This window comes from Taudactylus pleione, unplaced genomic scaffold (genome assembly GCF_031769625.1).
Source record: "Taudactylus pleione unplaced genomic scaffold, aTauple2 ptg000296l, whole genome shotgun sequence".
In the NCBI taxonomy this organism is placed as follows: domain Eukaryota; kingdom Metazoa; phylum Chordata; class Amphibia; order Anura; family Myobatrachidae; genus Taudactylus; species Taudactylus pleione.
The window spans coordinates 7623327-7649208 of record NW_028284698.1 but is presented as its reverse complement, the minus strand read 5'-3'; the positions used below and the strand labels follow the sequence as shown (position 1 = coordinate 7649208).

At 45.8% G+C, this 25882-nt stretch overlaps 1 protein-coding gene and 1 pseudogene across 2 annotated transcripts in view; one reads left to right on the top strand and one right to left on the bottom strand.

Annotated features, from left to right (window-relative positions):
• The window catches only part of AKAP14 (A-kinase anchoring protein 14), a 34841-nt gene extending 34136 nt beyond the window's left edge, over nucleotides 1-705 (bottom strand). For both annotated transcript variants that reach the window (XM_088482833.1, XM_088482834.1), the window contains exon 1: nucleotides 618-705. The gene's annotated coding sequence lies outside the window, so the exon portion shown is untranslated. The remainder of the gene's footprint in view (nucleotides 1-617) is intronic.
• Nucleotides 706-4030: 3325 nt separating this feature from the next.
• LOC148511695 (uncharacterized) overlaps nucleotides 4031-25882 on the top strand; it is a 59744-nt pseudogene continuing 37892 nt past the window's right edge.

Genomic DNA, 25882 nt, shown 5'->3' with positions numbered 1-25882 from the left:
TGTCACTCAAGTAGCGCTCAGTCTTTGTGCTACGAGCGCACGATTCACGATCATAGTGACTGGCTCATGCACGCCCACTGCGACGCATACGCATGAGCAGACGGGCGACTATCGGCCATAGCGTGCGATCGCGGCTTAGCGACCGGGTCTGAATCAGGCCCTAGAGGTTATCGCTCATTATTAAATAGAGCCCACAGTAATATGTGGTTATCACATGACAGCATTAGCATTTGTCCCAAACGACATCTGACAGATCCCAATATGATGTTGATATTGATTGGAAATGAATCGTGTGTCCTTTTGGGCACATACATGCTGCCAATAAAAATGTCTTTAAAGTTTAAAGTGACTTAATTATCCATCAAAACCACTGTGTACAAGTACAATTACACTATTCGTCAAATGGTTCATTAAAATAAATTATACATCATTCAACACAATAATATTTAACAACAGCCTCAAAGAAATAAATAAACCTAGGTTGACTTGAAAAATAAATGCAATATTAATTTATGTATTTAGTTTGTTATAGTACATTTCATTCATATTACCTAACCTAGTAATTCAACAGCAGCAGACTTATGCAGCTGAACATGCAATAAGAGATAAATACCTACCAGCTTTTTCAGCTAGCTGGGTGTGAGACTGTCCTATGGTCATGTGTCGCAGCTTGTATGGGGTTGCAGGGAACAGTGTTTGAACACAGCTGTAACCAAGGAGACCTGTACATCAGCCAATGGCAGCTATACTGCACAGTCTGCATAACCCTGAGAGGTTGGTCACAATAGGCTGGTCTGTTGCATGGCTACAGCTAGGTACATCCTGCATAGAGGAGTTACACACTATGATATAAGTATATGTATACTGTACATGCAGCAGGTTATTTCATTCTGTATAGTCTTTTTAGAAATCATTGCAGCATAATTCAATAATTGAACATTACATTCTTTGCAGTGGAACATGGTTTCCAATTTCTGGGGGGAAAAGACAAATCCTGGATGCAAGTTTCAAAACAACCTTTATACTGTTTATCTAGTGCTGCTAGATATATTTAATACATTATGCATAATTGTATAATTGAATTACAGAGTTATTATATTCATCAGGACTAAACAAGGCTTTTTTGCTTAATTTAACACTGAAATGTCCAGAATTCAGCAAAACAAGACTTGTACAGTTATCTAGTGAAATAGGTCATGTTGGGCTGGCATGAATTGAGGTCCTCAATATATGCATTATGTTCATACTCTGGGTAGGGAGCCTCCCGATTTGGTCGGGAGCCTCCCGAATATCGGGTGCCACTCCCGACCCCCGGAAAGGCAGGCAAGCCTCCCGCCCTCTACCTCATAGAAACCCCTGCAGCGTATAGATGTGTGCGCACACATCTATACTTTACACTGCACTGTCACTCTTTTTCCATTTTCGTGTGATGCCCTGGGGGGGTCCTGCACTCCGGACGTGAACCCCTTAGTGTTAGGGACTACTAGTGACAGAGAAGCTGTGACGTGGCCTAGCAGCTTATCTCTGAAGTTCTATTATCATATAGTGTTCATACATTGATGCAAGTATAATTCAGTGTGCTGAGGAACAATAGGGGGTTAAACCCCCCCCTCCCTTTTCTATTTGGTATGACCCCTCCCTTTCATGCACCTGAAAAGTACTACTAGATTGATTGAGCACCTGCCATTTTTTTGTTTGGGGACTTCTCCTCAGTGACAGGAGCTTCATTACGTGGAGCACTCGGCTCCTGACACAGTGAGGGAGCCTGCACTGCACATAGACTGATAGAGAAATATAAAATAACAATTCCCTGGGGGCAGTCCACATCTCCGGGACCCCCGGAGTGACTAAAACGGGAGGTACGGGCCGTGGGCCCATGCACCCTACCCACGAAGCCACGCCACTTTTTTGCTGGCGTGTGGCTCTACCCATCCTCACCCCCTGCTCAGTAGACACATTTTTTCAATGAAAATGCAAATAGTCCGAAATATTGGGAACTTTAAATGTGCTTTAAATATCCAAACATGACCAAATGTTATGTACAGCTTGTATTTTGCCTTCACAGCAACATTTGTGCTCAGCTGTAGCATGTCTCAATCAGACTTACCTAACTTTAAGTTTAAAATCAGTCTAGAGGCAGCCATGGATGACGATGGCAGCCGTGTATTATAAGCACTAAGGAGCTCATTCAGACCCGCTCGCAAGATGCGATCGCTCGCTGGCAAAAAGGGGCCGGATATTTAAATTAAGCGCTCACAGTGCTTCGCGTAAGGACACCCACTATGTGTTAGCGAACTATGGCAAATTGTGCTCGCAAGTGTCTGAAGACGCCCCCTTGCCGCTCGCAACACACATCATCTCCGGGAAATGTATGATTAATTGGGACCATAGTGAGCCATCGGTGCTGCTCGCAGCCCTTGGGGTTGCCTTTCCCCACTGAAAGCACTGTGATCAGTGCGGGCTGAAATACATGCTGGTGACGTGTACAATGACGCTACTTTGCTAATTATGCACACCCTTTAAACGCCGTTTTGGAGGGCAGACACGCCTGCGTTCGCAACACCACTCCCCCGTTCACATGCACCTTCCCCTGTTACCATCCACAAACGGCACTATCTGTCACTCAAATTGACCTGATAGTGGCTTACGAGCTACCTAAAGCAGATCGTAACGAATGACTTGCACTGCAAATTATATGCATACGCAGATGGGCGAAAATCTCTCAGAGCAAGCGATAGCACCTTAGCGGGCGGTTCAGAATCAGGTCCTAAGTGTAGTATAACACGAAGTGTAATTTATGCAACAGTTGAACAACATCTACAAGCAGGTAAAATAAAAAAAAGCCATAATATTACAAATGTACTTTCTGAACATGTCTAGAACTAAGAGAGGCACAAGCAAAACTCTTATGGTGCATACACACGGTCAGATTTTCTGTCAGATCTGAATGATAACGATTGTAAAAATCGTTCAATCGTTCATATCTGAAAGAAAATCTGACATGTGTGACTGCAACGATGAACGATGCGCGTTCCCATTTGTGAGATAACGATATCTGACATCTGATGTGTTTGCAATCAGATTTGGACGATTCCATTTATTTTAATACTGTCTGAAATCGTTCAAATCGTTCAATTGTTCAATCGTTCATCTGACATATCTGACCGTGTGTATGCACCATTAGAGCTATGTGTGCAAATGCTAGGAGCTTAGGAGATAAATCTCAGAGTTAATAGCAATAGTGACTAGAGATGATCTGGATATTGTAGCTATTACGGAGTAATGGTGCAATAAAAAACATGACGGGGACATAGCTATACCGGGATATACTTTATTTAGAAAAGACAGAATAGGAAAGATTGGAGGACGGGTAGCAATGTATGTGAAAAACAACATAAAAACGACTTCAATGCAAAATATTGCAGAAAAAACTGAGGCCCTTTGGGTGACCATAGAAACAGTACGCTCGCAAGTGGGTCGATGGTCCCCACTGCGCATGCGCACGACGGAGGGAGCTCCGTCGTGCGCATGCGCGAGACCCGGCGAGCGAAGGACTTTCCATCGCTCCGGGTCTCGCACCAAAGGGGGCGTGCTGTCGATGTTGATTGACAGCACGCCCCCTTTGGTGGGCGTGCCGGGGGCGTGCCTGCCAGACGGAGGCGTTCCCATGGGAACGCCTACCGTCTGAAGCCGGCCCCACTGACATCACTGATAGAGCCAAAATCACTCCAGGGCTTGTGGTTGAGAAACCCGACCACAGGGTTTCACTCGCAAGTCCGATGGTCGCGATGGTCAAGACCATCGCGACCATCTTGTTGCACGCTCATATATGCTGTGGGTGGTGACCCACAGCTATACGAGCGTCCAGGAGGACGCTCCATATTAATGGAGGAGGGCCCTGATTCAGAGCGAGCGCTCTGGTCAGAGTGTCCGGCTCTGAATCAGGGCCATTATTTGCACTGGGGTGATTTACAGACCACCAGGCCAGGGGGAGGAACTGGACAGGAACCTCTTGCAAGACATCACTAAAATGACTTTAAATGGAAAGGTTATAATCATGGGAGACTTTAATCTACCAGATGTAAATTGGATGGGCTCTTTTGCAAGTTCCACTAGAAGTGGGGACTTCCTAAATGCCTTACAGGGAGCATCCCTCAAACAACTGGTGAGGGAGCCTACTCGCAAAGATGCTATATTAGACATCACACTCACAATGGTAATAGGATATCAGATGTAAGTGTTGGAGAGAACTTAGGATCCAGTGACCATCAAGCAGTATGGTTTAGTACAAAGACGGTGCGACTCATGCCACACAAAAACAAAGGTGTTAGATTTTAGGAAGGCTGAATTTGCAGAGATGGGGAGATGTGTAAGCAATTCATTGGCAGATTGGAGGAACTTGGAAGGAGTGCAGGAGAGGTGGGGAGAATTAAAAAGTGCAATAGAGAAAGCAACAGATCTTTGTATCCAGAGGGTTAGGAAAGGCACATGGAAAAGGAAGCCAGTATGGTTTACAAAAGAAGTATCAGCTAGTGTGAAAGCAAAGAGGAGGGCATTTAGGAATTATAAACAGACTCAGAATAATGAAGACAAAGGGGCATATTCAATATGGGTGCAAAAAGTCTGTGCGGTTTTCCGGGGACAAAGTATCGGGCACGTGCCCGTTTTATCCCCATATTCAATTAGGAATCAGCGAAAACGGGAGCCGGCGGAAAGGTAAGTGTCGGGAAAAATAGTGAATTTTCGGGAATTCATCCTAGGACCCCCCCAATGATGTCCTGACATGGGGGATCACTGTGGGTATCCCCGTTTTTCCCTGCAGACGGTAAATAGGGTTTTTAAATAGCCGCAGCAGGTGTTTTTTCCCGACTTTGAAGAAGTGATGAAGAATAGTACTTAGTTTTTTGGGGGGGCAAAAGATAACTATGCCGATCAAATTTTGGGTACATGAAAATGGGTGCAAGCATATTATTAAGTCCTTAAAGTGCATTTTGAAAATTCTTCAAAAATACACCTGCTGCTACCACCTGCATTCTTTTAAACACCTGCAGCATACTTGGGAACCCCTTCCCCCCTGAATTAATTTCGTTATTTGAATACTTGTTCGCCATATTTTTTATTTTTTTTCAATCCCAAAATGTAAATAATTTTTTTTGGGGTGTCCCTAATTTTTTTTTTTACTTTTTTTGGCACAGTTCATTTTTAGGGGCTATCCCCAGGGGTGCAGGCTATTTTTTTTAAGCCTGCACCCCTCAACCCTAATTTGGCACTTTGTTACGCCATGAAAAACATGGTGAAAACTTATCCCCGTTTTTTTTCAAAGACTTTTCGCCGGTGCGAAAAGTCTTTGAAATTGAATACGGGGATAATTTAAACATGCGAATATCGCCAATAATTTATCGCCAATTCAGACTATTCGCAGCTAAACTGAATACGGCCCAGAGGTGTATCTTGTCAGAAGGAAGGAGACCAAGATGGTGATCAGATGTGCCAAGGCACAAGCTGAAGAGAAAATGGCCCAGTCAGTAAATAAAGGGGCCACAACTTTTTTTAAGTATATAAATGAAAGAAGAAAATCAAATGGTGGAATAATAAGAATGAAGACAGACAGTGAGAGTCTTGTGGAGGGAGACAAGACCATAACAGATCATCAAAATGGTTATTTCTGCTCTGTATTCACTATGGAAGGAGAGGGAAAGGGGCCACAGATAAGTTGCAAGGATATACATGAGGTAACTACAAGTATACTTACAGAGGAGAAGATCCTAACAGAACTGACAAAACTTAAAGTGGATAAATCAATGGGGCCAGATGGGATACATCCAAGGATACCATGGGCTCTATTTACTACAATCCGCATTGGTAATGCAGATTGTAGTGTGATATTACCGAGTGAATTCGCATTGCGAATTCAGGCAATATCACAGGGATTTACTACAAATCCCTTACAGGGACAGAGCTTGCGATAAAGCTCTGTCCCTGCTAATCCCTTTTGGAGCCTTATCGCAGTATTTTCGCAAAAAATACCGTGATTAAGTGCCCGCGCATGCGCCGACCGTTCGCAGCAACATTATTTTAGTAAAAATAATGTTGATAAATAGAGCCCCATAACAGCTTAATGGGGTGCTCGTAACACCATTAACAGAATTATTCAACCAGTCACTAGCTACAGGAGTAATTCCAGAGGACTGGAAAAGAGCAAATGTAATCCCTCTGCACAAAAACGGAAGCAAGGAAAAGGCAGTAACTACCGACCAATGAGCCTTACATCAGTAGTAGGGAAAGTAATGGCAGAGCCGGCCCTAGCCAATTTGGAGCCCTAGGCAAAATTTTGACTGGTGCCCCCTACCCCTACACACATTATATATATACATATATATATATATATATATATATAGCAATGCCCCTGTAGTAGTGCTCATATATAGTAATACCCCCATAATAATGCTCCTATATTAGTACTCCCATAGTAATGCCCCTGTAGTAGTGCCCCTATATAGTAGTAATACCCCCATAACAGTGGCGTGACTAGGGTCTTCGGAGCCCAGGGCAAGAAGAACGGCGGCGAGCCACCACCCACACAAACACATACATACACATAGACAAGGCAAAAATATTTGAACGCCGAAGGTGCGCGGCAAAAAAATGGGTACGGTCAAATAACAGAAAGGGCGTGGTCAATTTAAATGGGGCGTGCAAACATGACACGCCACCCATTTCTCGTCACCCATTTCTCGTCACTCTGTGAACATTCCTTTCCATATGCACCTTACCTATATGGTGGTTTCTCACAATGTGGAAATGTATCTTCCCTGGGAAGACGGCGTCTTCAGTCGGTATTCACTATTCATGTAGGTCACATCGTCTGGAAGATGCCTGTTATTTTGTGTAGGAATATTAATAAGGTCATCATCATACAACAGCAGTTCACCCAGATGTGTGCCCCTATTGTAATTTCCTGCCCCCTGTGTCTCTCAGCCACACCACCGCCTCGAGTTGTCTGTTAGCACACCATCGCTTCCCCCTCCTGCATTGTCTCTCAGTCACGCCATCATCTGCCCCCCCCCACGTCATCTCTCGGTACTTGTACCCTGACGTAATCAATTACTGTCCAACGTCATTCCCTTATATCCACGTGGCTACAGAGGGGGAATAAAAACCTGTTGCGAGCGAACAAATTTCTTCTTTTTGTGGACTGTATGGGCATGGTACTGTACTTCCACCATCACTGCACGTCACTTCCAGGTACAAATACTGAAGGGGATCTATACACTACCCTGTGTATTTGATGGACACAGACACATACACACACACTGACACAGATACACACGCTGACACAGATACACACGCTGACACAGATACACCCACGCTGACACATATGCACACGCTGACACATACGCACCCACGCTGACACAGATGCACACACGCTGACACAGATACACCCACTCTGACACAGATGCACACACGCTGACACAGATACACCCACTCTGACACAGATGCACACACGCTGACACAGATACACCCACTCTGACACAGATGCACACACGCTGACACAGATACACCCACTCTGACACAGGCACACCCATGCTGACATATACGCACCCACAGATGCACCCACGCTGACAAAGATGCACCCACACTGACAGACACACCCACGCTGACACAGACGCACCCACGCTGACACAGATACACCCACGCTGACACGGATACACCCACGCCGACACATACGCACACATGCTGACACAGACACATCCACGCTGACAGATGCACCCATGCTGACACAGACGCACACACGCTGACAGACGCACACACGCTGACACAGATGCACACTCATACTGACACAGATGCACACGCTGACACAGATACACCAACGCTGACACAGACGCACCCACGCTGACACAGATGCACCCATGCTGACACAGATACACACAAGCTGACACAGACAAACATGCGCTGACACAGAAGCACACACTCAGACACATACGTACACACCCTGACAAAGCCTACACAGACACACACATACACCTCTTTCAAATACAGCCAGCCTGAGGCAAATAAATACAACAGATGCAAAAGTCATCTCCCAACCCCGGCAGGCACCTTCCACCCCCGCTGGCACTACACACTGGTACTCACTTGCAGTACAGCTCCAGAGTGCTGGGGAAGGAGAAGGACTCACTATCTGACAGTTGTCAACCGGCGCCGGCAGCAAGCTCTCAGGATCAGCAGCATGCAGAATGATAGGAGGACCGCCTTGTAGGGGCTGCGCACTTTTGCTGCAGCTCCCCCTACAGTCAGCCCCAGCACTAGCAGGTTGCTCAAGTCATTCACACTCACAGTCATTCTCGTCGGTCAGGGAGCAATGGCTCCGGCGCAGGGGGGGAGCGGAGAGCGGGGGGTGCGGGTATGATGCAGCAGAGCCGTCGGATGCCTCTCGGATTCCAGTCGCCCCTAGGCATTTGCTTATAATACCTATGCCTAGGGCCGGCTCTGAGCAATAGAATCGCTATTAAAAGAAAGACTTGTGGACAGAGGCGTCACTAGGGATGGTGTCACCCGGTGCTGTAACACAGCAGTTGGAGTAGCGCTGAGGGGCTAAGAAAGTTGGGGCAGGGAGGGGCTAGATGGGGTAAGCGCGTGGCAGTTGGGATAGGAAAGGGGAATAAGGTTAGATAGCAGTTGAGGGAGTACTGGAGGCAAGAATGGGGTTAGGATATATAGCAGCTGGGGCAGTAAGGGGGTTAGAGTAGATGAGGCACCACTGGGGCAAGGAGGGGGTTAGGGGCAGGCAGTGCTGTGGGCAGGGAGGGGTAAGGGTAAATTGCAGTTGGGGCAGTACTGGGGGTAAGGAGGGGGTTAGGGGCAGGCAGTGCTGTGGGCAGGGAGGGGGTAAGGATAAATTGCAGTTGGGGCAGTACTGGGGGCAAGGAGGGGGTTAAGGTTATGATGTGGACAACAACACTGCTGCTGCAGCCGGGAAGCTCACAGGGAGGGCGATGGGGAAGGTGTGCAGAAACCAAGGAGGAGGATACAGGGGCGCTGCTGGAGAGTTAGATTCAAATAGTAGAGTGGTGCGCATGGCAGGCAGGGAGGGAGACACTGCAGGTGGCATGGCAATTGGCTCGGGAGACACTGCAGGTGGCGATTGGCTGAGGAAACACTGCAAGTAGAGACTGCAGTGTTCACGCACAAATACAGATCCTATTGCATCTGGTGAGACATGCTCATGTCCTAAAAGTGAGTCCAAGGCAGCCATTTCAGGGTAAAAGGCCCACTATATAGTGTATTTGCGATCACTGTAATATATATACACATACACACACAGTATATAGATCTTTCCCATTTTTCTTATCGCATTTGGTTACCATAGCCACATGTAAGTTTTGATCACTAGTTATAAAGGTGATGATGAGAAGTGATTGCGAATATATCAGTGCACCATGTGCAAATCACTTTCGGTATGTTTATATATTCTTATATTGCCTTTTATATGTGACAGATTATCTATCATATACCTTGTAGTAACTAAATTTTTTTTTATTGCTCCTTTTTACATTTATAAGCCTTTAAGCATGTTATCTTACCTGCACATTTTAAATTTGGGGTGTGAGGACCTTTTTTCCCAAGTAATTCTTTTGTTTTTTTTCACCTCGTTGTTTTTAACTCATAACCTGTCATAGAAGGCAAAATCAGATTAAATAAGCATACTGAAAGTAATTTGCTCATGGTGTACGGATATATTCTCAACACAGTCTAATCATCACCTTATAGCCAGTGGCCAAAACATAGGGCCTGATTCAAAGATGGACGAACACAAGCGGCTGCGCAAATACTTCCATCTCAGATGCAAATGCAGAAGGAGGTGTCAGATACCTCCTTGCTGCATTTATGATCCCAGCTCTGCGACAGTCGTCGCAGGCTGGGATCACCATTGAGACCAATAGTCGTGATGGTTGCTCTTTTGGTCAGACTGCGGGAGCTGAAGCCTCCCACAGCCTGGCCGGTACTTTGTCACGCAAGAGACCAGGTATCTGTGTTCACCGATGCAGACTCTGGCCTCATCCCTCCTGGATAACGGAGGCAACACTCCCATTTCCGGGACAGCACCCAGGCACTCCCCCTGCTCCACCTCCCAAATACCGCAGATGTCAATCATGCTGCCGCTTGGGGGGTCTACGAGCAAGATCAACACATGCACAGAATGGGTCCTGTGCAGGCGCAGACCCTTCAACATCGGAGATGTGCGTTCATCCTTGGATGAGCGTACATCTCTGAATCAAGCCCATAGTTCCTGATTCTAAGTCAGAAGCAGTGCCGATATGGATGCAATCAGCCAATGTTTTTTCATACTGCAAATGCATCTAAGAAGCACAGACGGACGCAGGGTTTGAGAATTTGAGTGTACATTCTTGGGAGGTAACAGAGAGGTGTAAAAAAAAGATGCACTCTAATATTGCATATTATGGGAGTGTGGTAGGTGTGTCGCAGAAAGTGGGAACATATGGAGAAGCACAGCCACTCACAAAGGAGACCATACTCAGATGGAGGAACTGCACCTGATATAAGGCTATTGCAAATTTCGATAGTGCGAACAATGTTACGCCATAACGTGTCTAGTGACATCCTGGACGGTAATGTGACATCTATAGATGCTGCGAGTGGGCATCTCAGTCAATGCACATTCAAATGCACGCTAGTACACAGAGCAGTGAATTTATATCACCATTTGCATGAAAACGCAGGCACGCCTGCGGCAAAAGATACACCTGCGACAGCATCTGCCTCCAACTCCGAATCAGGCCCATACTGAGGTAACCAATTTTGATACTCGCAAGTATATGTGCGAATATATATATATAAATAAATGTTCCTTTGAAGCAAACAGCAAACAAATAAGTTCACTGAAACTTGTAACAAACGAATATACGTTCCCACCATGTATACTTCATTGCCCTCTCCTGCAGCTGCAAAAACTTACCTTATAGCTTTAAGAAGTGCTTAAAGCTGATTGATCCCCTCAGCTCTCCTCTTCATCAGCGGTTGGCAGCTGTCAGCCTGTGTCACAGCTGATCTCTCAGTTTCCATCACAGAGGCATCCTCCTGACAGTAAGTTGCCGCTCCCCCTCAGTCCTCGGTACTTTGGCTCTTCACTGACTACACAATCACACTAAGAGCGTGCAAGCATGCCGTGATATTCACGTCACGCCGCGCACGTGACTAGCTGAATGCCCGTGTTCCGGCTAACCCGGACCACCCCCCTTAGTTTCACCCGGGACTGGCAGGGTCCGGCGCAACCCCACCGCCCTCCACCTGCAGCGGGGGTGGTAGCAGGGAGCAGGCTGATGACGGATGCAGGCAGTGGCGGCAACACATGCGTGGGGTGCGGGCAGGCAGGAATGTGGCGGCGGTGGGGTGCGGGCATGACTGTGCGGATTTTGGTGTCACCCCCTTGGAGGGTGACACCTGGTGCGGCCCACACCCACCGCACCCCCCCTTGTGACGCCACTGCTTGTGGAACATCTCAAATCCAACAATTTACAGGATCCCAAACAGCATGGGTTTACTAGGGGGAGATCATGCCAAACAAATCTTATTGATTTCTTTGACTGGGTGACTAAAGTAATAGATCAAGGGGGGCCATATATATAGCTTATCTAGACTTTAGTAAGGCTTTTGACACAATCCCACATCGCAGACTGATAAATAAACTTGATTACTTGGGACTAGATTCTAAGATGGTTAAATGGATAAGAACTTGTTTGCAGAATAGGAAACAGAGAGTTGTAGTAAATGGAGTGCAGTCTCAGGAAGGAATTGTGACAAGTGGTGTACCCCAAGGATCTGTACTTGGACCAGTACTTTTTAATATATTTGTTGGTGACATTGCAAATGGTATTAAAGGGATGACACAAAAATATGCAACAGGGTAGACACACCTGGAGGGGTAAGACAAATGATGGAGGATCTAGCTAGACTATTGGAATGGTCAAGAACATGTCAACTATAGTTTAATGCTAAAAATGCTAAATTATGCACTTGGGTCTCAAGAACCCAAAAGCTAAATATAGTATTGAGGGTACTCTAATGGAAACTACAAAGGAGGAAACAGATCTAGGAGTCACTATTTCAGGTGACTTAAAGGCAGGTAAGCATTGTAACAAAGCAATGAGAAAGGCAAGTCAGATGCTTGGTTGCTTAGGGAGAGGAATCAGTAGCAGGAAGAAAGAAGTGATAATACCACTGTATAGGTCAATGGTATGGCCTCATCTAGAATACTGTGTTCAGTTCTGGAGGCCACATCTCCAGAAAGATATAAATACATTAGAGACTGTACAAATAAGGGCAATTAAAATGGTGCATGGCCTACATCACACAACTTACCAAGAAAGACTAAGAGATCTCAATATGTATAGTTTGGAGCAGAGAAGGGAAAGGGGGGACATGATAGAAACTTTCAAATATTTTATGGGTTTTAACAAGGTGCAGGAGGGAGACATTCTTCAAAAGAAGAGAAGTACTAGAACACGAGGACATGCACTGAGACTGGGGGGAGGTAGATTCAAAGGAAATTTGAGGAAAAATTATTTAATGGAAAGGGTAGTAGATAAGTGGAAAAGCCTCCCATCAGAGGTGGTAGAGGCTAAGGCAGTAGAACAATTTAAACATGCTTGGGATAGGCATAAGAATATCCTTACAAAGAACTAATGATCACATAGGGTTGAGGTTACCAAAAGGTAAAAAAGGGCAGACTAGATGGGCCAAGTGGTTCTTATCTGCAGTCAAATTCTATGTTTCTATAATTCCCATATTATGAGCTTTATATTATAAGGTGCAGATTCACACTTCCCATACCCACAAAGAGCATGCATGCATATGTGCCAATGCAGACTTACACATAACTGGCACTTACACCTCCTTATAATAACTAGAGGCAAGTACAAATAAACACTCATGATGATGACTTGGTGTAATCCAAGGGCATATTTTGCTGATGTGTGAGGGGTGGGTGCGGTGCAGTGCCTGCTGCCGTGCATGTGTACGTCTGTTCCTTACCTTGCGTCGCACCCTCTCACCTTCAGGCCGTGTGTTGAGCAGACGGTCCTGGAACTTCCAAATAGAACATGGACACGATGACCTAGGGGAAAGGAGACGAGGTGAATACCATCCTTCCTCACGTCGACCGACGCGCCCTACCGAACTGGGGGATAAATTAAGTGAAGATCATCATTGGCACTTTTGGCCTCAGATCCCGAATTTTCACCTATCGGTACTCACGCACCAGGTGAAGATCCGTCCTTGCAAGGTTCACCGTCCGCCCAAAAGGAAGGAAAGATAGATATTGACAAACAAACAGGGAGAGACAGTACACACAGATATTTCTCACCGTGTCCACTCCTGCTCTTCGTCCGCTCACTCACCTACAGGTCCCTGTAAGGAGATACACAACACAGCCGTGCAGGGCCTAAACCTATGTCAAGCAACTACACATACTAAAACGGCATCACCCTCAACCTATGGTGTGTGTAGTGCGACAGATATAACAACAACTAAACTTTTGCCCTGCACGGAACACCAATCAAAGACTATAAGTATACAAGAGCAAAACACGGTACTGTCTCTTTAAATGTCTGCTACCTACCTATCCAGAGCTGGCCAGCTCCTCTTCCCAGTGACTGGGGAAACTCTACCTTATTGGTGGGAGCCGTACAGCTCTCCACCACTGCTCACAGCTATGATCATCTATCTCTGCGGGGCTACCTAAAGGGCTCAGGGCCCTGGGCCTAACTCCCAGGATCTTACCAGTGGCTCAGGGCTTATGCCTGCCTACTGCAGGGTACTCAAGGGACTTGGGCCTACTGCCCAGAGTCCCGTCTCTATTTTGCAGCTCAGGCCTAGGGGCCTGCCTAACGGTGGGCTCTAGTAGTGGCCTGGGCCTAATGCCCAGACCACTTTTTATGGGGCTCAGGCCTATTTGCCTGCCTATTATACAAATTCCTCGAAAGGAGAAAGATAGTCCTATATAGGCGCACAAACAGTAATTGGTATAGTATAAAATATAACCTTTATTCAGATTATTAAAACCTATTTATAGTGAAATATCAATAAAATAAAGAATACATAGATGTTGTGAAAAAAGTAAATTGAAAATGTGAATAAAATAAGCTGACACTTAAGGGCAACTGCTATCCTGTAAATAAAGTTTATTATAACATATACTGAGTATTAATGACTCTTCTATTGTTAGTGTATATGTTGATGGTTGGTAATAACAAAGAGAGAACACATAAATATATAAGAAAACCCAGCCGTGCTGGACCTAAGTAAATTTGAGTATTGACCTATTTAGGCTATCTTGCTTCAGCACATCACGCACTGTATATATACATGAACAAACAATTTATTAAGTCCCTGTTTACTTGGATCATTGGTTATTGGTCATGTATATAATAATAATTAATTAACAGATCGGTCCTTTCTTCCATATAGAAAGGCCTTTCAGTTCTGATCCCCAGTAAGTTTTATATATCAGCCTACTCAAAATATTTTACATCTGCACGTCACAAACTGTGTGTTGCCCTTCATAAATGGCATACTTTGTTCCTATTCATTTTGAGACATTTGTTTCTAATCACGGACACAGTATATCATGTAATAGAAGGACTGGGAGATTTGTTATCAAATTGACCCGTGTTCACTCAGATATATAAAGATAGTTAGATGTCACAGTATGTTATAGTATATTATGTATTTAAAGTGTTCCTCTCATCTTAGATAACCCCTCCATACATATTTAAACAGCAAGAGGACATCTATTTATTATCCGGTCCATAATTGGTGTACCAGCCCAAGACCAGAATGTTAAACTTTATTTAATCAACTTGGTTTGCTGTTAATGATCTAAATAATAAATAGCAAAGACAGCGACCGTATTAGATGTATCGTCCCCGCAAATTACCTTCCAATGTACCCGAGCGTGCTGTAGCCTCGTCCCGGGTATAGGTTAGTTACCGGCCCAAGATCAAATTACAGGGCTTAATAAGTCAGCTTAACTTGCTGTTGGTGGTTTGAATAATATGTATTAGTAGTCAGCCACATTGGCGGGCAGTGTCCTTAGTCAATATATTATCCCCGCAAATGGCAGTCCAGATTCCCGTATACCTGAGTGTGCCGGGCATACAGGGATTTGCTTACTTAAGTAACTTGGTTCGTTGTTAATAATTTAAGTGACAAAATAGCACAAAACAGCAACCATAATTGTCATATTGTCCCCGTAAGTAGTAGATTAACTTCCTATATATTCAAGCGTGCTGTAGCCGCGTCCCAGGTATAGGTTAGCTACCGGTCCAAAATCATATTATGATAATTCAGCTTAACTTGCTGTTGGTAGTTTTGATAATGAATATTGATAGTCAGCCACACTAACAGGCAGCGTCCTATATTAGCATATTATCCCCGCAGGTAGCAGGTCAAATTTCTGTATACCCGAGCATGCCGGAGCCGTCTCTGCGCTAACAGGCAACGTCCTATATTAACATATTATCCCCGCAAGTAACAGGTCAATTTCTGTATACCCGAGCATGCCGGAGCCGTGTCCTGGGTATAGGCTGAAAGAATGTCCAGCCAAACATCAACAACATATTTACAAATAACAATACATTTATGACAATTTTTTAGGAGCAGCGCCCTCTTGGTCAGTATTCGAAACGCCGACGTACGTTTCACTGACAGGCTTTTTCAAGGCTATTTGCCTGCCTACCTGTGGGGCTCACTTAGCGGTCTGGGCCTAATGCCCAGACCACCTTATATATTTGGTGGCTCAGGCAGTTGCCCGCCTACTTGATTATTTAGTGACCTGGGCCTAGTACACAGGCCACTCACACCTGATTAAGGGCCAATCCTTTTAACGGGGCCTAATGCCCGCTACTGTGCCCCGGGCCTTGTGCCCAACTAATTACCCACGGGCCTAGTGCCCGACAATGCTCCACGGGCCTAGCGCCCGACAACCCTGGCGGTCTAGGGAGGGGGGTATATGGTGGGCCTCACGGAGGGCCTACCTGCTACGTTGGAAGAGGCTGTGGGGGGGGACTTTGTGCAGCTCTTTACTTCCCACCCCCGCAGTCGTCTCCGGTCCTCAGCCGCATTCTTCTTCCAGCCGGCGCTGCCTGTCTTCTCTCTTGACAGCAGCGTCTTCTGGCCTCTTCCGCGGCAGCCGCCCCTGTTGACGCGCCGATCTTCTGCTCTTCGGGAGGTCTTCTCTCCTCCCTCTCCGCCGCCGAACAAACTTTTCCCGCTCGGCGCCGTCTAATACAAGACGGCGCGAGTGGGCGGGGCTATGACGCGGCGAGCCGCAATTGGCTCGTCACGTCCGCCTCTGATTGGCTGCTGGCCCGCGAGCCAGGTTTGGCTCGCGGCCAGAGCCAAACACCCGCCACACGGAACGCCGCGCCCAACCGGCGCTGAGAGCAGGTACTCTGTCCCAGCGCAGGCTACCCACCGCTTCTTGGCTGCCGGGCGCCAAGCTCCACTGAACTTGCTCCCGAAGCCAAACTTCTCCCGGCACCACAGTACCGCCGGCACTGATGAAAGGGACCAGGCGGTCCCTTCACCAGGTGCCCGCGGTGTCTGCACCGACACTAGGGACATTACTGTCCCAGCGCCGGCAACGGATGTGTCCCGCAGAGGACACATCCCCTCTGCCTGCCCCTGCACCTCTGCTGATGCTGGGATCAAACACGTGATCCCAGCACAGCCTTCCACAGATGCAGAGACAAACGCATGCCTAACTGGGAACTCTGTTATAGATGCCTGGTTTGTGTTCTGTTCCTTCCTGAAAGCTATGTTTATAAACTGAATAATAGCAGATGTAACTTCAAGTGCGGACAGAGGGCCTGATTCAGCAACGATCACTAATGCGATTGCAGCTATTTTGCAAGGAATGCAGCTGTGAAAATATACAACAGCCAGCATAAAGACGCCCACTGCTGCTTTCTTATATGTATCCAACCTCGCTCTTCTGCGTAAACATTGGTACCATAGACGCACAGTGGCCAGTCACGCATCATTTACAACAGGTCTGGACAGCCCCATATATTGCAAATCTCGTTGCACGCAGAGAGCTCTCATGCTGCGTATGCAATAGCAATGGCTAATTTATGCATGCCCATGAAATGGTGTTCAAATGGACAGGCACACCCTGCGTTTTTCCGACCACTCCCCCATCGCCACCTACAAACGCTTGCAGCCTGTCACTCACTCTGCGATGGATTGCTCTGTGCGTGTGTAAGTGCAGTGTGATCGCAGTGCGGCTTATATGCATGCTCAATGGCTAACAATTGCTCGTTCTGCGTCTATAGTTGCATTTGCGATTGCTGCTGAATCAGGCCCAGAGACCCATCATGAGAGAAACACATGTTCTGCATCACTTTCATTGTCTTGGCGTTCCTGACAGATTGTGTGATGGGTTTTTTTGTTTTGTTTTTACTTCAGTAGCCAGAATTAAACCCTCAGTAAAGTTGTCTAAAAAAACTATTGTAAGTGAAGTTCTCCAATTGAATTCACTTTGTTTAGAGTCGCATGTCTCACTGCATATCCAAGTTTTTGTCCCTGCACAACCTGTGACTGTCCCATACCACAATGTCACTGATCTGCTTCAGCTAGAGGGCATGGACTTGGTACATCTTGCCTCAAGTGGTTCAATAAACTAATTGTTCTCACTGTACAACACTGTGGGCTCTATTTACTACAATCCGCATATTGAATGCAGATTGTAGTGTGATATTACCGAGTGAATTCGCATTGCGAATTCAGGCAATATCACAGGGATGTACTACAAATCCCTTACAGAAACAGAGCTTGCGATAAAGCTCTGTCCATGCAAATCCCCTTCGGAGCCTTATCACGGTATTTTGGCAAAAAATACCATGATTAAGTCCCGGTGCATGCGCCGACCGGTCGCCGCTGCTATCCCCCCGGCGCTAAGCCCCGCCCCCGTGATCATGGACCCCCCCGCGACCCCCCTCTCCCTTAATTACACTTACCTGCATGCTCCGGGCCTCCAGTGATGTTCTCCATTCCTCCGGTCAGGTGATCTCCCATACTGCACTGGGGCCCGATCACCTGATGACCGGGCTGCAGTGCACTATGGGAGACCAGCTGACTGGAGGGGAGTCATCACCGGAGGCCCGATCACCGGTCCCTGGAGTCAGGTAAGTAAATTTTTTTTTTTACTATTTTTTTTTTCTTCTTTTTTTTTACAGTAATCAGCTTGCGGTCTGTTTAGACCACATAGCTGATTACTGGGACCGACTCCCGGCTCTGCTCTCCCCGTTAGAGCAGAGTAGGAGGCCGGTAACTGTGGGAGACCCTGGATAACGCCACCTCCAGGTGGCGTTATTATCACAGGGCTTTCCCCGATATTTTTTCACATTTTATTTTTAGTAACTCTGGTCGGATCATATTTTTCATTACAATTATGGGAAATGCGATCTGCTTTACTAAAAATATGTGATACTTAGGGGTTGGAGTACAATTTTACGAATTCTACTCCAATTGCCCTGTAATAACTATAGGTGATACTAAAATAATGTGAAAAGGCACCTTTTTCACTTTATTTTAGTCAAAATAATGTTAATAAATAGAGCCCTGTGTCCTGATGGTGCTTGCTGTCCTAATATAATAGCCAAACATGGCCTGCCCATATCCCACTGAATTGGCACATATAATCACTTCTTATTGATCCACTAAAAGGGTTCACACATAGATGATGATTTTTATATTTCTGTTAAAAGAATATCTGTATGTCCTAATGTACTGTTATTTAGTGCATTTTCCCAGATCAGTTCTGCTATCCAATTTCACTTTCAAGGCGGTGCTTCAGAGTTGACTTTTTACATAACTAAATAAATATCATTCATTCTTATTTAAGTGTGATTAGCTTGTGACAAAAACTATAAACTTCTTAATGATTGATTATTTTTGGCTTTTTAGTCATGGATTGAATATTACATCCCATGATCTTTGTAATATAATGCAGGAACATTTTTGAAGTTGAAGTGTAAATTTGAGAATGACAAAGAAAAATGAAATGTGTTTTGTACTGTTTGGGGTAAATTTACTAAGAATCGAGTCTGGGAGAGTTTGCTTTTTTTTCAACTCGATTAGCTTCACCTAAACTCGGGTGATTTGAAGCTCCTGAGACTCTCAAATTTACAAAGAAGGGAGTTTAGCTGAGAGTGAGATGTACGATGGTGAAGCAGAACGAGATTTCTCTGCCGAGTCGTAGGGTTTTGCAGATTTGTCCCCCGAGTAGCAGGTTTTGCAGGATATGACTCATTCGAGATTGCAGTGTCTTCTCTCTGCAAAACTCTCCCGAGCAAACAGCCTGCACATATCAGTGAGATATGTGTAAGCTGCTTGTGTTGTACCTGTAAAAAAATGGGTTAAAAGTGGTTAAAAAAAATGACATAGGGCCCCCTCCCCTATAGCTTAACCAGCCCCAGGCTTGCCAGACTGTCCTGGTTTCTTAGATTACGCGGGAACAAAATGTGTATGGTTCCCCCGTAATTTAGAAACCAACACTAGACTGCAGGGACAGTCCTGATTTTAAATATAGGGGGGAAAAAATGCGTAGGGTCCCCCCTATATTTAAAACCAGCACCAGACACAAAACGGTTGGGCTGTAATGCCACAGCCCGGAGACCCTTTCACCAATGCTCCGGGTCCAAAGCATTAGCAGCCCAAGCCAGTCAGGCCAAGCCGGGGATCTCAGGGGAGGTGGGGACCCCCCCAAAAAAGGAGTCCCCCCTCTCCCTTAACCCCAGGCTTGGTGTGAAGCCTGGGGCTCTTCCCGCACCCCTGGAGCGTTGGGTACAGGGGTAATAAAGTGGGGATATTTAAGTAAACTATTGTATTTTACAGTGGGACTACAGATGCCAGCATGCCTGCCCTTTGGCACTGCCCTTTTTTGGGGGATCCCCACCTCCACTGAGATCTCCAGCTTGGCCTGACCATCTTGGGCTGCTAATGCTTTGGACCCGGAGCCCCGGTGAAAGGGTCTCCGGGCTGTGGCATTACAGCCCGGCCGTTTTGGATCTGGTGCTGGTTTTACGCAATTTTTCCCCCCCTATATTTAAAATCAGGACTGTCCCTGCAGTCTGTGTTGGTTTCTAAATTACGGGGGAACCATACACATTTTGTTCCCCAGAATCTTAGAAACCAGGACAGGCTGGCAAGCCTGGGGCTGGTTAAGCTTTAGGGGGGTCCTATGTCATTTTTTTTCTGATATTTAAATTTATTTTCTATATTTACAGGCAGAAACATACATGGATCACAGCGATCTGTGTATGTTTCTGCCAAACTCTCAGATCACAGGCAGGTGTATTTTTTTCACGAGTTTTTACAGGAGAATTTGCCCATCTCATGAGAGTTTCGAAACTCTCTGCTTGGTAAATTCCCAAATCCTATCTTCACCAGTGAAAAGGTTCTCAAGTTTTGCCGATGGTGAATTGAAGAGAGCTTGCTAACTCTCCAGTATTTTCCCGTAGCAAAGGAGATCTCTCCCCCGAGTTTGACATTAGTACATTTGAGAGTGGAAAAAAATGGCCAAACTCTCCCAAACTCTCAGCTTAGTAAATTTACCTATTTGTGTCCTGGTTTGGGGGAATATTTAACAACATTCAGGAGATTGGGGAAGACACAGTAAGATCACAACAAAATACTAAACAAAAGTATTATTATACCATATGCAAAAGAGAATACAATATCTATCTATAGTTACATCAATAATATCACACATCTGCAGCAACATATGTGAATAGAGAGACTGAAGCTGTAAGAACTGCAATTATTGTATGTCATACATGCCTACCATCCCGGAATTCGCGGGAGGCTCCCGATTTTTCAGGTAATTCCCTGTACCCCTGGAAGGGTAGGCACTTCTCCCGCATTCTGGCCACTTCCTAGTGAAGTGGGCAGAATGGGGAGAATTTCCGCGGCGATCGCGGGTCCCCGTGTATTGGGCGGGGCTAAATGAGCCTATCTGCTTTTCCTCCCTGGGAAGAAAGAAAGAGGTAGGCAAGTATGTTGTATGTCACATCAGGGCCTCTAAATGAGTTGGAAGGAAACACAATTTGCACTTTGCCATCCCCCCCACAAATTCTGTTTGTTTGTTTTTAACTGAGGGGAACAGAATACGGGTTTGGGGTGGGTGTATACACATTGCCAGAGTACTGTACCACGCAAGACAGCAGCACATGTGTGTGCTTGACCCCTGGTGCAAAATGCATGCTCATGATGATAATTGTTGGCTATTTCTAATTGGCTGAATCCCCCCAACGGGATGTAGTCAAATCTCAGACACAGTGGCGAGTCTAGGGGCGGGCAAGCAACGCTATCGCCTGGGGCGCTGTGGCCCAATGCCCTCTAATCTGACGCCACCCGGTCACTGCCATATATAAGCTGCAATGGGTGCTTTACCACATTTACAAATGGCCATGGCGCCATACCACTGGGAGTCCCAGTCTCCCAGAATGGCGCTGCCGGGCGTTGCGATGTCATGCCGCATGATGTCATCACTCATGGCATTCTTGGAGTGGCCGCTGGAGGGATAAGACAGAGGAGCAGCAGCAAGGAGGAGGAGGGACCCATCTGCCTTCACAAGATAAGACTTAGGCAAATGGCTTCTCCCTGGCAAATGGCTCCCCGCTGGCACATTTCCACCCCTCCTCGGGAAATGGCACCCCCCCAATCCCATGCAGGTTACGCCCCCTGAGCTCAGGGCACCAATGGAAACTCTCACCCTGAACTCTGAAAACTCTAGAACCAGCCCTGCTCAGGCAATCAAATCTTAAACAGTCAAAACTTACGGGAAGGTGAATTAAGCCTTGGAGACAGATAAAGGAGAATATTTATCAATGCTTGGAAAGAGATAAAGTACCAACCAATCAGCTTTTAACAGCCATTCTTCAAGCACAGTGTAACGGCTGCCGACACTTGAGACTCCTGGGAGGAGGCAGGCCTACTAGGCACAATAAACTGAGGTGACTTTAGGAACGACCTTTTCATGAAATCTCAATAGCATGGAATAAAAGTTAATAGAATTTATTCACAGGAGAAACATAATAGCAATGACTCACATAAAGTCTCAGCAACACTGAGGTTCACATAATCAATAATGAGCATAGGAGAAAACCCCCCATATAGTCTTTAACACAGAAAAGTTAATATGGTAGGGAACCTCGAGTCCAGTATGAGGCTAACACCTCAGGATGGTATAGAGGAGCTTCACCTGGGTGGAACCCTGTAGTGATGGAGATCCGGAGCAGAGTGAGCCCTGTGATGCGATGAAGTCGGAGCAGGGTTGAGCCCTGTGATGCGATGATGTTGAAGCAGGGTTGAGCCCTGTGATGCGGTTTAGTTCCGGAACAGGGTTGAGCCCTGCGGTGTGACTAGAATCCGGAGCGGGGTTGAGCCCCGCGATGCAGTGAAGGTTGATGACTGTAACGGTGCAGTTGACAACTGTAACGAAGATGGATTCGATGTCCACAGGAGTGAGAGGCAACAGGCAAAGTTAATAGTGCAGCAAAAGGTGAAACCACAACAGTGGAGCAAAAAACAATACTTAGGCAATGGCTATGCTGAGCTCTGTAGTGCGGCTGGTAACTGGCATCAGAAATTTAACTTGAACATGACCAGAGATATAGCAAAGTCCACAGCAACCCACAGGCACAGCAGGGATCTGGCAGGAGTCCAAGAAAGACCTGAAAGTAATGTTGCACAGACACTGAGACACAGTTAGTAACAGGCTTTATACTAGAAGTCTGTGAGACCATGTGACCCAAATGGAATCAGGTTTGAAAAAATGAGCAATCTAGGAATCCCACAACCTGACACCTTGGAAATAGATGATCACTTTAACTCTCTATTCCCTGTATCTGAAGAACGCCAGCAAGCAGGATAGCTCCTCCAATGACCACAAAGGAACTTTGGAAAAAGTAATCAATATTTATGTACTGAAATAGTCGCAGTCCTGACACACAGCCTGTAACATGACAGTTAGATACTAATTGGTTGGTAATTTATCTCTCTCCAAGGCTTGATACATCCTTCCCCTTACACATCAAAATGGTGACTGTCATAATATCGAAATGGTGACAACCAAAAGGTGGACAGGGTCATAAGGTCATCAGTCAAAATGTCAACAATGTTATGCTAATACTATAGCAATGTGGCTGTTGTGATCTATTCACAATATTACAATGATATTAGTACTCATTCAATAGCAATGCAGCATATGTCCATTTCATCTTTAAAAGGGAAAGCAATGATTGTGTGTATTGGCTTGAAGTTGATATTAATATTTTTCTGAGCATCTTGGTCTTGATTGTACATAGCAAATTAGACGTTATCATTTTGTAATAACACTATCTAGACTTGCAATATATATCATCTATGAACTGCATACTGTGGGGCTGATACTAAGGTGAGTATGGTATGTGTGTGTTTTGTCTGTAATAAACTTATACTGTACACGGTGTGTGTGTTCTGTAATTTTTTACTATTTTTTTTACAGTGGGAGTACCGATGCTGGCCGCCTGCTGGGACCTGTAGTACCACTAGAAAACAATAGTAGCCATTAAATATTATCACTATTACCCCTGCATCCAACAGCCAGGGGTGCAGGCAAGGCCAGATTATAAGCAGGGCGACAGGGGTGGTCGTCCGATGGCCCCCACACATAGAGGGCCCTCACAACTAGTAAAAAAAACCAGAGCACAGCGTTTAGCTGTTTGCGATCCCGTCCTCTGTCTCCACCTTGGCGGCTGCTTATGGACCCTAAACAGGGCCGGATTAAGGAGGGGGGGGTAAGTACCCCTGGGCCCCCCTCTAAGGGGACCCCCTGCTACAGATCGGTTCTCTATTACCGATCTGTTCTGCAGATATGCAGTGCTGCACACGCGCACAACGCTGACAGCCGCCGGCACTGCAGAGCAGTGCTGGCTTGTGAAACTGCAGCCTGCGGCTCAGTGACTGGCTAGCGCGCAGGCTGCAGGGAAGGAGGAGGCGGGAGGAAGGGAGCGCACAACCTCAGCCCTGCCCCTAAGCATGGAAGTTAACTTCTCCTCTGTGGAGAGAAGAACGTGCAGTCGGTGAGCTGCAGAGAAAAAGTAGGACAGGCAGTATAGAGGTTTTTTGTCATTCCTTAAATTTGAATTTAAAGGCACTGGGTCCTATGTGTACAATATATATATATATATATATATATACATATACATATATACACACAACGCAGTCCGGCAGCACTCTGTAGGAAAGATCAAACAGGTAGCAGGATCGATGCTCAACGTTTCAATATTTATTCCATCGTCTTCAGGATACAAATAAAATATACAAATACAATAAATTACCGACGTCACCAGCACGAACCCGTTGCTGTAGCAATATAAGTGAAGCTAAAAACAAATGCTAAAGGACATACATAGGAGGTCAACAGTTACATTATACATATGTACTGTATATATATATATATATATATATATATATATATAGTCACAAATCATACCCTCCATCAAATTAAGTTTAGATTGTCATTTGCGATCATGTTGAAATGCCACATACGATCATGATGAGTTTACCAGAATCATTAAGACATAACCATCATAACTTTTATCATCAGAAAAATACACAGAGCCTCACTCAAAACTTAATGTCATTTCCCAGACACAAATCTATGTAACTAAATGCACACAGAATTCACCTGACATAAATCTATATAACTAAATGCATCCCTGTAATTAATACAATCATATGTCCGCCACTGTCAATCAATTAAGGGGAAAACAATTGTAATTAAAGGCAACAATCCATGGTAAAATGTCATAATAGTCTCAATCAAGCGTAAATACCGAAACAGAAACTAACAGATCACCCTAACTGACATCCATTGGGCAATTAAAATATGCAGGACGACGCATAGGGATGACGTCACTCCTATTGAGCGGGATTTCGAGTACTCCGGGCTTGGAATTAAGGGATTATTATATTGAGGATTATGGGTACATTTACTAAAGTGAGAGTTTTTAGAAGCGAGTTTTAGAAGAGATGTTGCCCATAGGAATCAGATTCTAGGTATTATCTTCCAGAAGGTGCTAGTTGAATGTTAAGCAAAATCTGATTGATTGCTATGGGCAACATCCAGTGGCATAACTAGGGTATTCGGAGCCCTGGGGCAAATTTGAAAATGGAGGCCCCCCCACCCCCCTTGTGCGTGCGCCTAAGGCTCGCACAGTTAAAACTGTGCGTGGTCACTTAAAAATGGGGCGTGTCAACATAACACCCCCCCTTTATCGTCACTCAGAAATTTCCTATCCATATGCACCCCAGTAGTGCCCCTTATACAGTACCCCCAGTATGCAATGTCCCCAGTTGTGGTCCCTCTTTACAAGCCCATAGTAGTGCCCCTTATACAGTACCCCCAGTAGTGGTCCCCCTTATACAGCCCCCCATTAGTTCCCCTTATACAGTACCCCCAGTATGCAATGTCCCCAGTTGTGGTTCCTCTTATGCAGGCCCATAGTAGTGCCCCTTATACAGTAGCCCCAGTAGTTGTCCCCCTTATACAGCCCCCCATTAGTTCCCCTTATTCAGTGCCCCCAGTAGTGGTCTCCTCCAATGCAGTGCCCCATGTAGTGGTCCTCCATATGAAGTGCCCCCAGTAGTGTTCCCCCTTATACAGTGCCCCCTGTAGTGGTCCTTCCTATTATTGTCCCCAGTAGTAAGCACCTTATATAGTGCCCCCAGTAGTAGTTTCCCCCCCCAGTAGTAGTCCCCAGTAGAGGTCCCCCCTCCCAATGAAGTGCCCCCAGTAGTAGCCCCCCCAGTAGTA